Here is a 14,935-nt window from a genome sequence, read left to right as displayed (position 1 = left end):
ATACAAATGCATCCCATAAACTGGAAATATGATCTCAGCAAAATCCCTGTTTTCACTCATTTTTAATTCTCAAACCCTGCAGCTTTTGTGCTGGGCTGTTACGTGATTTCAACAGATATTTGTAAAGTTCAAAGGAAAACCCCTTGAGAATTTTTTTCGTATTGAAAATGAGATCAAAACAGTGGTTTTCCTGTTTTATAAATACATTTAAGATCATTCAAAAGCTGGCTGAAGTTTAGAGCCTCAGATTTCTCTTGATTATTTACATCATGCTAAAACTTCAAGGCGCTGTTATGCCTGACCCCTCCTGCCCTGAGCACAGTGTGGTGTCCCAAAGAGCTATGATCACACGCTCTCACCCTGCAGACATTTACAGCATGCTTGACTGCAAGCAGGTGAACAATTCCCACCGAAGTAACACAAAATTAAGTCAGAGGTAATGGAAATTTTTAAGACCCCATGAATCCTACAGTGAGCACTGCACAGACTCAAAGGCCCGTCTTTTTGGAGTTAATTGAATGAAGTCTAGACTTCTTTTTACCTGAACTATCATCACAGAGGTAACAAATTCCACAGGTAAACACATCGACACCACCTGAGCACCAAAAGCAACTGCACACCGCCCCTGAAATGATACCTGTTGACACCCACCTTGTCGGCAAGCTGAAACTACAGCTGTTCCCCTGCTCCCCTCACTTCACACACGTTTCAAACCTGTGCTCATGTCATCCCAGTGACTACAGGCAAAAATATCAGGCGATTGCTAACCAATTTCCTTTGTGCACACAGGAACCAATCATCTCTTTCAGCCAGAGGGTGTCAGGTACACATCCTCTGATTTTGTTCATTCCAACATAATCCCCATCATTTTGTGGTTTAAAATTATTCCCAATTAGTACATACGCTAATGAAAATAAAAGAAAACTCCAAATAAATTTATGAAGTTAAACTTAGAAAACGTAGACTAGAGGGCACACACTTCATCCTGTACAGATATATTGGTGTAAATGTGAAGTTGATGGCTGACATGGTGGAATATCTCCAAATTTATACTGGCAGAAAAAAGACAATCTAGCTAACAGTTCCTAAAATTACTAACTGAAATAATAGATAAATGAAATAATAACATATTTGTAACACAGATAAAAATATTAGCACTCTGCAGATCTCCAGACAAATTGGGCAGGATTACACTGCAGTGAGAAGTGATATTCTGATGAAAATACAGTTTAGTTTAAGTGGGAAAGAATTCTTTCTCAAGTACCACATTCTTTTCTCCATAAGAAGCAGCCATGTATTTTCAGTACCTGCACAATGTGACGTCGTTTCTTTGTACGGATGTGAATAACTGGGATGATAGCATTGGTTCTGAAACTGTTTCCTACCAGAGATGTCCTATTTCACTAAAATGGATTGAGTTTATATTTGAGTTTTGTTTTAGGATGGCTCTTGTTTATTTTTCATGTTAAGTTGCAAAGTTGCACTAGTAAGAGCTGGTATTTTCACAAGAGCTGGAATATTCTGCCCCTTAGTTATCATAAAATCCTATATTCTGAACATGTCTTCAGACAGTTATGTGAATTATTAGTTAGCTGTTAGGCGGATTTATGGTTTTCATCTTAGCCTGAACTTCTCTCATGAGCATCCAGATAAATTATTTTGAAGGCGTTCAGGAGCTAAGCATCCAATTGTATTATGTTAATATTACAAGATATCTATATTCATGCATCATAAATGACTGTGCTATAGTTTACTTAATATTTTGCATTATTATATAAATACGAGCCTTTACGCCAATGCATTAGTTCCTTTTTCCCCCTGGTGTTTAAGATTGTACTGAAGTCCCGCTGATGCCATAATTGAGGTTAAGCATGTGCAGAAGTGCTGTTTGAGATGGGCCCCTATTCCCCAACGTGCCATTTGTCTCTGGTAGATGATGGAAGATTGCTTTACTCTTTGCTCATTAATATAAATACATTCTGTTCTCTCTTTGCACTAGCTATATGCCACAAAATCATTTTTACAATTATATTATTTATAGCCATGCACATTTCAGGAACATTCCATATACCTATATGTGGAATTGAACCTGAAAACATAGTAATTCACACTTCAAATACAATTTTTGGGGAAATACAGATTTCTAACTTTAAAATGTATTTTAGTGCACCCAACAGGGCTAAATTAAGATTAAGCACTGAACTTCAGCTCTGTGTTTCCCGCCTTCGAGCTTCATTGTGCCACCTTAATATTTGGATAACATACTATGTACATAGAATATTTGTTACAAGGTTTGTGAATAACTGATTCTCATCTCCTCTGTGAGGAAAATTGACTCCATTACATGAGAGAAGAGACATCAAGCTAACATTACATGAAGTCATAATCCTCTATTGAGACATCACACAATGACATTGTTAACATTAGTATGCAATATTTATCATAAATAAAAGAGGCTATTGAGGCTTTCAACCCATAAGCAGCTCTGTGTGGATGACTTCACTGTAGGAACACAGTGAAGTTATAATGAGGATAAAAGATTTATTTATACCTAAATATGTTCTCATTAGTAATTCTGTACTAGCACGTAGCAAATACAGTTGGAGGACCAGTAGAGTTTTGTGGTTTGTTTTGGTTTTGTTTTTTCTTTAAATTACTATTTCTTGTTTGCACTTTAACTAAAATCATTTAGTAAAAAAAAAAAAAAACCAAAACGCACCAAGAATCAGAAATCGGTTAATGAGTTTATTGTCCTGAGTATAGTTCATTCTCACGAATGAAGAATTACTTAATTTTTATGGGATACAGTAACATCCCATCGCTCCATAACACAGAGATCCAGTAGACCATTAGCTCAGACCTTCATAAAAAGGGGAATTGTCTTTGAAGAGATCCCTCCGGCACATATAACATATAGTCCTGAAGCACCGTGGTGTCATGTAAGATTTCTGCCTGACCTGCCTTTATATTATACTGTTTCCCAAACACCATTTTTTATATTTCTCTTAACACAGTGAAGGAGTAACCCACATTACATGGGAGGCACCCAAACAACCACCTGCGGTCCCTTCCAAGATCTCTTACTGACTCTGTGCTGTCATCTCACAGCCTATTTGAAGGAAATTCAACTCAGCTTAACACCAAATCCTCTGTACGATCTCACTTTGTCTTACTACCATAAATATGTCCTTCCTTTCTGGGGCCCAGATTTACTTTCAGGCTGTTGTTTCACATTCACCTTTGTCAGGTGAAACCTAACAAAAACACGGCAATGGTTCAAAGCATGTGTCCATACTTTACATTTGACTACCAGTGTTTTTGTTCAAAACACAATCTTCCTTTTTGACTAGACTGATTTGCCATCTTTAATTTATTTTCAATGTTCTTAAACAGTTCGACTGGTAAAACCTTTAGCATATTTGGGAACATTTCACTACTAATGGAATTATGGTACAAGAAGACTAAGTACATGTATATATGTATAACATTCTCTGTGTCACAAGAACCCACCCCATAACCACTAGTTCACAGAATCACTAGGAAAAAAAATGCTGAAGTAATGCATTATTTTTTATCTTAGAAGAATGGCAGTTCATCAGGTATTCATTTCTCATCTTGGGAATTACATAGACATGGTTCATCTCTTTCTAAAACTGCATTTAAGTTGATTACATGTAAGCTGACTGATAAGAAAATCTTATTGAAAAACAAATCATTTAATTTAGAATCAGCTCGGCAGAGAAAGTCCTTACCAACAATTACTGAGAGATCTGAAGAATTCTACTCCACCTCCAAATGCAGATGAAAAAAACATTTACTTTTCCTGTTAATTTCAGCTGTTCATTTTCAGCAATAAAAGCTCCATTTTTTTTTTTTAATTGAAAATTAAGGCCAACTCCTTGCAAAATTTCTTTCCTGTGATCTTAGCAATTCTGTAGTCTTAGTCTTCCCCTTTTATTCAGACTTTTTGTATAAATGATACATAAATTTCTTTTTGTAAATATAATTATATATTAATTTTTATAGAAATTATAATTTTTGTATAAATATTTATTCTGCTGAAAGCAGGATTTAGAAAAAAGCTTTGATTTGAAAAGCCACTTACAATTTTGAAAAACAAGACAATATTTTCAGCTAGTTCTGCTTAAAGGAACTAGCTGTAAAAAATTAACACAGCTGACATAAGTTACTTTAATCTCCTATAGTCTGTCATCATATTTATAAACTCACATACTACATTTAAAGAGATAACAAGATGAGAGTAAGTAAGTTCTTGTTACTATATAGTGGAACAGAAAATACAGAGATTGCATGAGTTTAATGTAATAGAAACAACATGCTGTTTAGATCCTACTACTCTGGGATATTTTGCCTCAGTCTGTGATGAAGTGCCTGAGGGGAAGAGAAAGATGAACTTCATAATTTAGGTGAAATTCTTCCCATTTTTAAAGATTCATTTGCATATACGTAACCTTATAGAAGTACAGATTTTCAGACTATTCATCTGGGATTCAGATTATTATCTTCAGCACATTAAGTGACAAATTTTAAAAAAGTATTTCCAAGGTAATAATTTCAGTTCCTTTGTGCTAATGATGCATAATACCACGGGGCTTGGAAGGTATTCTCTGCTACCTCTCCTGCCAATCCAGCTCTTAACTCTTTAAATCCCCAAGGTTCCAGCCAAAGTCCCATTAAAACCAGTGGAAACGTTCCCACTTCAGTGGAAGCTGGATCAATACACATCTTAAATAAAGTCATTGGACAAATATTATTTTCTTTCAATTCATGCATTTGTTAGACATAAAAAGAATGCAGTTTCGTTTCTTTAATAGGTTTTTCACGGTAATCTAGGTGGCTGATGCATCTGCAATGTGACAAAACAGATATCTCTTTTTGCAGAGGGTATATAAGTTTCCCCATCTATCTCAAAAAGTCTCACAAAGCTATTCAGAAATCAGTACACGTTCTTTCCTCTTCACAACTCATTTTGCCTTTTTTTTTTTGTGACAACCTAGGCAATAATTCACAGCTCACTGGGTCTCCTAAATAACCCCCTTTATATTTACATGGTAGGCATTCCCCCATTACCCAGCAGGATTCAGCTGTATTGGCAGGCAGTCATTAGGCATTCTTAAGACTTTGGAGGTTTAACATACCCTTCTCTAGTTAGTGTCTTTGAAAACACCCTGTATGGTTACCATCTCAGCAAATATATAGCAAATCTTGACAATTTAACAATAACATAAACTGTGTCATTTAGTAATTTTGAAGTGGTTCCATCTTTGGGTCCCATCCAGACTCCCACATGAAGCCTTTAAAGCTCAGAAGTATTTCACAAAATGGAGGATTGTTATGTTTCTTTCTTTTGCTAGAAATTAAAGGAGCTACTTGAGTCTCTTTGCTAAAACTTTCGTAAGTGTATACTTGCTTTGCATTAGGTGTTGTAGTTACTTTAACCCAGCATCACTAAGAATTCTGGGGGAAATGGAAATAATGCAAAATTACACCCTCTATTGATGAATGGAGAAAAGTCATTTTAGGAAACAGGTGAAGTAGAATAAATGTAGTAAAATGTGTTATGAAAAAGATGCTCAAGTCTAAATCTCACAGAATTAGGACTTTTACTAGGAGGTCATCTTTTACTAGAAAGATACTATTTGAGCACAAAAGAAGAGCCAAATTTCTGAGGCTTACGATCTTGCTCTGACTGAGGAAGCTCCCCCAACTGACTTCCTCCACTGCCTACAGAAAGTCATTAAAGACTCTACAGCTCTACAGCCTGCCTTGACACTGACATCTCTCGTGCAAACAGGACCTACGGGGTCACTTACACATAGACTTGAACACACACACGGACTACAGGAACACCACCATCTCTATGAATTCTTTAGTAACTGCCATGTTATATTATGGAGGCTTGTAGGAATATAAAAGGAGAAAACAGAGAAGTTGATTCATATTAGCAGTATTGATGCTCGGTACTGGTAATTCTACTTGTTCTGAAGAAACCTTCAAACCAACCTGGAGTGACAGATTGCCAATCATGCCTAGAGCACTTTGCATCCTATGAGCCTTGAATTGACACAAATGTTCAAAACTAGATTTGTTTACTGCATGGATAAATATTTCAAATTAATACATCAAAAATGCTTACATCAGCAAAAATCTCAAGAGAAGTGATTTTGTTCTGAAGAAAGAAAAAAGAATACAACCATCTTTTTGCTTACAATTGGACTATTCTCGTTTTAATATTATCTGAAAGTTCAACTGGGGTATTTGTTTCTTTGATGAGAACCAGAGCCTTCATGATACAATGCCTCGTATGTGTCACGTACAATGTCATTAGATACGTCCAGATTTAAGGAGCGAATTCTGGGTAATTCTTAAAACAAGAGCCCTTCACACTGATCAGAAGTCATGACAGAATATAAAAAGTATGTGGTGATAGTTAATCTGCAAAATCATTGCTCATGTTAGCAAACTTAATAAAAGCATTTTGAAATTTTTAAGACCAACAAGCACTTCAATATATATTTCTCATATTTACAAAGTTCAAGTAACATGCTGACAGCACCAAACAATTCACCACCGCAGGTGTAATGAGAGGAAGGGGCCCCAAACCCCACAAATTTTTTGGGGTTTTCTTTAACCAAAGTGAGTAGTTCTTAGTCATATTTTTTCTTATGGGATCCTGTAGCTTCTGAAGACTTCTCTTTCACTTTTAAAATTTCTGTAGAACACAATATCCCTCTATCATTTGAAATGCTTTGATAATCTTTCTTTAAAACTGATTACTTGCTTAAAGTTCAAGCTAATAAAAGTAACATCCTATTAAAAGAAAGCCTAGGTGCAGAGCAGAATTTTTGGATGCTAATTGGTCATGTTACTAGCCATCCATGAAGCAGATGCTGAAAACACTCCAAAGTCTTCAGAAATGCCTCTCTAAGTCATAAATCTTTTACAGGTACAATTATGTGAGAAGAGAAATAGGAAAAGCACATTCAACATCTGGAGTCAGATGAGTTTACTGAAGCAAAATTGCAAAATTAAATTTAGATGAACTTAATTAAAAAAGGGGATCCAATTTAATATGGACATTCATCAACTTCTCATTGAAAACCTTTCTTGCCTCAAGAAAATATAATAAAGTATGAACACAAAAACCATATAAAGGCTGAAATGAAGTGTGAAAGGATGGTCAAATAAATACAGTAAGAAGGAACTCTCTTTTTCCTTCATTGTAACACATGTGCAGATGCACACACTTCTCCTTTAATTGTACAGAATATTGAACTATTTTTTGTCTCTGTTACAGTGGAACAAGTGTACTGGTCATGTGTATGCCCTGAAGGTCATTAATCCTTCCGAGGCATATGCTACATATTTACTGATGACATGAATACAGTTCTGCCTGTATTGCCCTGTATGTATTTATAGTTGGTCAATTTTTTCTCCTAGATCCTAAAGAATTTTATCTAAACCCAGTTATATTTCTTTGTGCTCAAATGTTTGTTACCCAAGTTGCTCCTGCTGAAGTGAATGGGACTTTTGTCACAGGACTGGGCCTTGGGTGACTCGTGGTGAATTTTCATGTGCCGTAGTTAAGACACAACAAATGAGGCTGTCTTGCCTTCCTTTACTAGGCCACTCGTGTCTTCTGTTTCCAGGGGAAAATAGTAGTTCAGTACCAGTCATTTCTAGGTTCCATGAACTCTGTCTCTCAGAACAGCATTGACTTTCAGCTTTCCAACTTACAGTGCATACAGAATTTAGTAGTGTCAAATAACAGTTTGAAAAGTTTAGAATAGTGTTATGAGGATTATATTATTTCCTTACAAAACCGCCTTGATAATTTGTTGTTTTGCACCTTATTTATCTGATCAAGTGATGACGTGAATGCTGTGTTCTTTTATTTCTAAAGAGCATCGCTAGTACTGTATGCTCTGAGCAAGATACTGTCCTTTATTAGGAACACATTCCAACATTATAAAAGTTACCCAGCAATAATGAAATGTAATCTGTCTTGAGGATTCGTGATAACACATTATTATGCTCATTTTTGTATGAAAAGAGCATGATTGGACAGGAATGCTATTGTTGTTGAACACATCTTTAAACTGAAGCAGAGGTTTTACTGAACTACTTGGTTAATGACAATAAATCGCTCGAGGAATACTTCATACAGGTTTTGTTTCCATGTCAGAAGAGTTCTAGGTTTTGCAGTGTAATCCAATTCAAAAAAAATACATACTTCAGTAGCCTTGAATTAGCAGGACTTGAAAGTGGTGGTATTTGCCATCTGTACCACAGTGATCTAAAACTAGCATGAGCATGACTGGCCAGGGTGAGGTCAAAGGGCTGTCCCTATCTTGCCTCTAACAGTGGCCATTAGTCAATGCTAAGTGGAAGAGTACAGCACACAGTGGTATGCCTCCCATGGTCTCCTAATTCCTCTGGTCCTAAAATATTGAATGTGGCATATGCAATATTGGTGAAAATAATTTTGACCAAAATCTCACCACAGGCAATATTACAATCTAAAAATTAGATCTTTCTTCCTGAAAAAGCTGTACACTTGCACACCAACATGATTTCCTGTTAAAGAACTACCCCATACTACCCAACTACTGTTTTCTAGAAAATGTATTCCAAATTGATGCAAAAGTATGGTGGGACTCAGCTGTTCCCTCTTCTTTTTATCTTTTAACAAAGCTGAGAATTTATCATTGCAGCAGAAATTCTGAGCTTCAAGATGCAGACAGATTACATCCCTTCACAAGGTCTCCACAGCAGTATTTGAGAATCTGACTCAAGGTTTGAGCAATCAGACTAGTTACAACAAAGACAGCATTAGAGGGGAAAATAATTTGTAATTTTACAACTTACTGCTCAGTTTCCAGCAAGAGGAAACTACTGAATTTCATTTTTGTGCGTTTTACTTTATCTTTGAAGCCTGCCTACCATCCTTTTGTAAATGATTACATTCTCCAAAATGTACAACGTGAAACCTTCCGAGAGCAGTTACATTAGTAGAAAGGACAATAAAAACAGCCTTTCTAATTTTAGTCTGATAAGAATTGCTGAGAACTTGAGTCCTGAGCAAAATCTCTTGCAGATCAATGTATGTTCTTATATCTCTCTATGCTTGCATTGGTCAAGGGGAAATACATCATTTTTCACACAGATTCAGTTTCAGTGTAACGTAACAGAAAACAGTAATATTCTAGTGTGGTTTACTATGGCATCTTTAAGACCTTACCACTGAGACTGAATGTGAAGATCCTTAAATTGCTGGCATCAGTGTTCCTGTAGAGGCTGGCACAAATTCAGATGAGTGATCCTGCCAAAAGTCAGAGGAAAATATTCATCAGACAGATGATTATTTTTAATCACACTTTCCCAGTACCCATGGAAGCCTTACTTTATAAATGCCTACTGCAGGTCTAATGATAAGACCACTAAAATAGATCTGAATGCAACACGCCAGCACGCTGACTTTTCAAGTGACTGTGAACCTTAATATTGATTCCCACAAGGTACTTTCTACAGAGAAACTGTCCTTTTATGAAAGCAATGCAACAGATTTTACCAGGAAAAATAACAGTGTATTGCATTATTTAATAAACTGCATTAGAAAGATGCCTCATGGAAAAAACAAACAAACAAAAATGCACACAATTGGCCAACCCCAAATTAATGAAGCATACACTCATACACAGTTCATTTTCATTTCAGATGAAAGAGGTTTTGAAGTTCAAATAAATTCGACTCCTAATAGTTTTAGTACAGGATTATCTCTCTTAACATCTGAAAAATAACATTCAGAGTTGGCATTTAACAGCTTATTTGTATTGCAGCACTTCAGGGACAAGCAAACTTGTAATTTCTACCATATGTGGAACATTTCTTTCATTAAAGTACTGAAATTTCTACACAAAAAAATCATGACTGAGAAAAACTCCAGCAGAAGGATTATTTAACAAAATACACGTATAACAATTATTTTTGCTATTTACTTTCAATTAATGCATAATATACTGTAAATACAAATATGTACACGCATACGTTTGTTTCATAAAGGTTTACATGGTTATTTTAAAAATTATTCCAATTCTGTTTAGGAGAACAAGAAAACTATCTTGAAGTGAAAGCAAAGAAATGGAATTGATGACAAGAAATACATAGTCAAGTGGAGCAGTGTTCTTGGATCAGACCAGTTTTATGAACTTGTAGCACTCAAATCCCAGTCGCCTCTATACAATAACAGAGCAAATTCAAAACAGGAAAAAAACTGTAAGGGACCAACATCAAGCACTACACTAACAGAGAGGGTCTCCACATCTCTCTTTTCCTCTTTTACTCAAGCTCCCAATAAAAATATTACCATTTTCACTATATAACAACAAATACCTTAGAGTGAGATTTTCAAAGACATGTAAGAGAACTGGGTGTCTAATTCCCTCAGGCAGTTTTGAAAAGTACACGATTAATATACTATATAGCTCCTTATACATCAAACAATTTCCCACTGCACTTCACATTAATCTTTAATCTAGACACTTTAATCTTCAAATCTTCATACAATAATCTTCAATGAAAGGTTCTTTCTGGGAGTTTACAGTATATTTAACACAATTTAAAAACTACTAGTGCATTGCCCTAGCTTTTAATATCCAGAAAATGTTTTATAAATTAGATCAACTACAACCTGGCCAAGGTTTCTGTATTTTTAATATCTTTGGAGGGAGATTACAACAAAAGGGTGCTGGAGGGAATGACTTAGCTGGTTAAGCATCAGTTTGCAATACTTTAAATCACTCCAGAACCATAGCTGCAGATCCCAGAGTTTATTCAGTGTTTCACTTTTTCCAAGGTAAGGACTAGCATCTCTGCGTACGTTATTGGGGGAAACAGCATAGCTTACAGTGTATACTACTCTGTTTTGGCAGCTCTCTGTGTGCACATCTGGCCACGGACATAGTTTCCATATCTGTGTTTTTGCCAAAAATATTAACTGTTAGAATAGTGTGCCAGGCTCATTCTGCAGGGATACAGCCATGACTTCAACTCCTCCTGGCCTTTACTGTTCCCTTCAGTGCTGTTTACTTTACTCATGGACCAGGGCTTCACAGTATTAGCCCTATCTAAATGCACAGTGGAGAAAACTTCTAAGAATTTAGCGGATTGAGGACAAAATGCGATAGGTTAGTATGAAGTAAGAAGGAAAAAAAGTTAATATAATAGCCATTATGACAAGCAATATTGTTTGTAGGCAGCCTGGCAAAGGCACGTTTTTGAGGAGAGATTTGAAGAACCAGTGTTGCAAAAGTGTCTAAGAAATTTTGATGGGAAAAAGCATGAAGGTGCCGGCTTGAAAATGAGAGCTGAGGAGCAAATGGACATGTGACTCAATCTGAGGCTGAGGCTGCTGTTTTCATACTAAGAGAGGGCACACATAGCAGAGAAAGAACAAATAAGCCACCTAAAAGAGAAAAGGGAGACTCCTATATCAACTGAGTGTTATGATCAGAAAGCAATATGAGAAAAAAAAACAACCCTGAGAAAACAAGTTTTCTAACAGCATTATTTGAGTTGGTAAGATTATATTTGTTGAGATTTGAGAAAACAAATTCACAGTGCAAGAAATCCAAGAGCCAATATAGATGGCCAGGAAAGACCACATGTCAGACTTTACATGCCAGCTGGATTTGAGGAGACAAAGAGAAATCTCAGTTGAAGACAGTGTTCAGGTAGTGAATTTGGGTGACAGATGAGGTGACAGGCTGTTAACAGACACCATGAGAACGAGTAACTGAGAGGGCTTCTGCAGAAAGAGTAAGGACCAGTGTTTTAGTGATGTTACTTTGAGATACCACTTCAATATTTACACAGAAACACTTAGATTTTAGTTTGGGTAGGAAGAGGCAAGCTTGAAGTACAGAGGTCCACACAGTTCCTAACCAGCCTCATTAACGTGGTAGCTGAATTTGTGCTTTCATGGGAGATGCCTCATGGATAAACTAGGAAGTAAAAACCTGACTTTCCTGTAAACTCCTGCAATGCAGACTTGATAAGGCAGATTCACCAAAGAGCATGCGGAGGAAAGGATAGTGTCATGAAAGCCGAAAGAGGAAAGGATTACAGTAAGATTATCAAAGTTAAATATATATTGAAACACCTGATAGGTTCACATGGTCAAAGGTGGAATACAGATTCTCTGACTGGACTGGAGAAAGTTATTACAGACTGGTTTGAGCAGTTTCTGTTTGACTACAGGGAGTGGGAATTAGATGGCAGTGACTAGTGTGCTCCATGCATTCAGGGATGAGAGCTTATTAGAAAGCCAGGTAGGGTAAACACTGGGACATTTTGAAGAAGTGAAAGACTAAGGCAAGCTGGAATTGAGCAAGAAAAGAGGAGGAAGAGAGTGACAGATCAGAGGAAAAAAGGGATAGGATGACGCCACTGTATAAAGTGGGTGAGCAGAGAAGGATAGCAGTTGGAAGACTTTATAACTTGTGACAGGCTAGAGGACTGTTTCAGGAACAGAGCAATGAGTGAAAAGAGGAGTTATGAAGATGATATATTAATCAGTTTTCACTAGGAAGAAACTGTCACGATCCTTCTCAGAGAAAGAAATTGTGGTGGGAGAAACGGTTTTGAGAATGAGTCAAAGGTGGTGAAGAGGAGATCTTCACTGTGGGTGAAGCTTCAAATTATAGTAGCAAGGCATCTGACAGAATTGAGAGGGGAGAAAAGAATGTCTGTTCCATGGAGGAAGCCAGCTTGGTCACGGGATTTCTGCTAGAAATGTCTTGTTACACGAAGTAACAAGCAGAGAAAGTATCTACAAGAATGGTGGTCTTGATGGCTTTTGAGAGATTCAGAGAGAAGGCAGATGCTGAACTCAATCAATTCAGGAACATCTCTTGCTTTTGTGCAAGGAGACCAAGGGAGGAGAGGCAATAAAGAAGTCACGGCATTTTCCAACTTTGCTAGACCAAATCATAAGTGGGTCTTTATTTAAAGCTCTCATGGTGTCTGTCACAGATGAATAGAACTTGACATGTGGATGAGTTTAATTTACCATGGAGCTGCAGCACTTCAAAAATGATTGCAGATCCATAAAAGGTCTCTGAATAACCTGGTTTACATTCAGACATGACACCTGAACTGGCTAAAAGATACAGGCAGATTTGTCCCACTATGCTTTTATCTCAGAAAAATCCTATGATTTGTACTTTGAGGAAAAAAATACGAAATATTTCATATTCATAGGACATGTTGTGGTGAGAAGACATGAACATTTGATAATTTGGGTTCAGATTTCCATTTTCTTCATGGTCAAGTCCATTCTGAGGATAGAAAGATTCATGCTAGCAATCCCATCACATTTATGGTAATGCAGAAGGATCGCAGCACATATAATTTTGAGCAGAGGAAGCAGCAAGCCCCTTAAAGCATTGGCAGACAAATGGCTGATACAATGTCTGAGAAAGCTAACGTTATGATTTATATAAGGCAAATTTATAGTCCTGGGAAGCAAGGAGAGCTTGGGGATAATATAAGCACTTATGGTCCAGAAAGCTTAGTGAAACTAAACTATTGTAAGGCAGTGAGAATGGATATTTTTGGATGAAGATATTTTCTTATTAATGATTCAGATGAAATTTTACACTGTTTTGGCAAAGTCGGGAGTTGAGACTCAAGGAGTGAGAATACGAAAAAAAGTCAAAATTCTAAGTGAAAAAGCTTTAAGAAAGATATTCTCAAGTGACATCCAAACGTGCATTCAGAGGGGGACAATTAGCTGAGAGGACAGAATTGACGATTCCCTGAAGATGAAATTTATATTGTGATTTACAAGGGTCTGTGATGGCACCCATGACTTCAGCTTGCTAAGTAGTATGTCACAGATGGTATCAAGCAAAATAAAGAGAAAGGCCTTAGCAAGAGAAACATTAATCTTGACCAAACATTGACAAGCACTTTCAAAAACTTAGAGACGAGAAAGAGTAACAAATGGTCAAACTGATAATGCCCTAAAATTTGCTATGAAGCCAAAGCTTTATTTTATATCTTGTTGTAGTCAACCTCTCTGAATGGATTACTAGTTAATTTACACATCCATTAGATTAGTATGTGTAAAGTATTTGTGAGACACAACAGAAGAAATCCAGTAGCACCAAATATAACATTTTAGAATGGGCTTTCTCACCATTTTTCCTCTCCTTCATGAATCTACTCTTCACCTATTTCCATGTAAATGCACTGAATTTAACAGAATTTTCCAAAATAGTAATTTTTATTTCTTTAGATGTATACACATACATTCAAAAGCTGCATCTACCTATCTACCTTGAATAAAACTTGATGTCCGTGCTTTACTAAGAAGGAATGCAGCTCAGTGTAGCAACATCTGCTAGTGCATATAGCAGTGGAGTAAAGCACTGGAAAATTACCACTGGTGTTATTGCCTAGAAATAATGTAAATCCAATATCGAATTGGTTATGTAACTCAGATATCACAAGGTTTCATAAAGCATAGAAAAGTTGCATTTTAAAGTTTTATTGGGGGAGGAGAGGAGGTGTGAGGACATGTGAGTTCTGTTTAATACTAAACTGCTCAACGCTGTGCAATACGTGGAAGCAAGGTTAACTGAAAAGCTGAAGTAATGTAAGTTCAGCCTTTAACAGGAATACATATGTTGTATAAAGCTCCATTGAGCCCAGGTGGATAAGTGAACATTTTCAATGCACATTAGTTGAAGAAATGAAGAAGTAGAAGCAGATAATAGGTATTACTAAACTGGAATATTCTGAAGGCCTGGAAGAGAGATAGAAAACCACTACCATGGAAATGTTTTATAGATTACTTTTTCTTCCCACCCAGAGAGTAGTAAGTCCCCCATTTCCCTTTAGATAAAGCTTT

At 36.5% G+C, this 14,935-nt stretch overlaps 1 protein-coding gene across 3 annotated transcripts in view; it reads right to left on the bottom strand.

Annotated features, from left to right (window-relative positions):
• The window catches only part of SEMA6D (semaphorin 6D), a 269,723-nt gene that overhangs the window by 126,469 nt on the left and 128,319 nt on the right, over window positions 1-14,935 (bottom strand). For all 3 annotated transcript variants that reach the window (XM_074917641.1, XM_074917639.1, XM_074917640.1), the window contains exon 2: window positions 9,263-9,343. The gene's annotated coding sequence lies outside the window, so the exon portion shown is untranslated. The remainder of the gene's footprint in view (window positions 1-9,262; window positions 9,344-14,935) is intronic.

Source organism: Athene noctua, chromosome 13 (genome assembly GCF_965140245.1).
Source record: "Athene noctua chromosome 13, bAthNoc1.hap1.1, whole genome shotgun sequence".
NCBI lineage: Eukaryota > Metazoa > Chordata > Aves > Strigiformes > Strigidae > Athene > Athene noctua.
The sequence above is the reverse complement of the archived record's forward strand: the minus strand, read 5'-3'. Positions and strand labels throughout refer to the sequence as shown.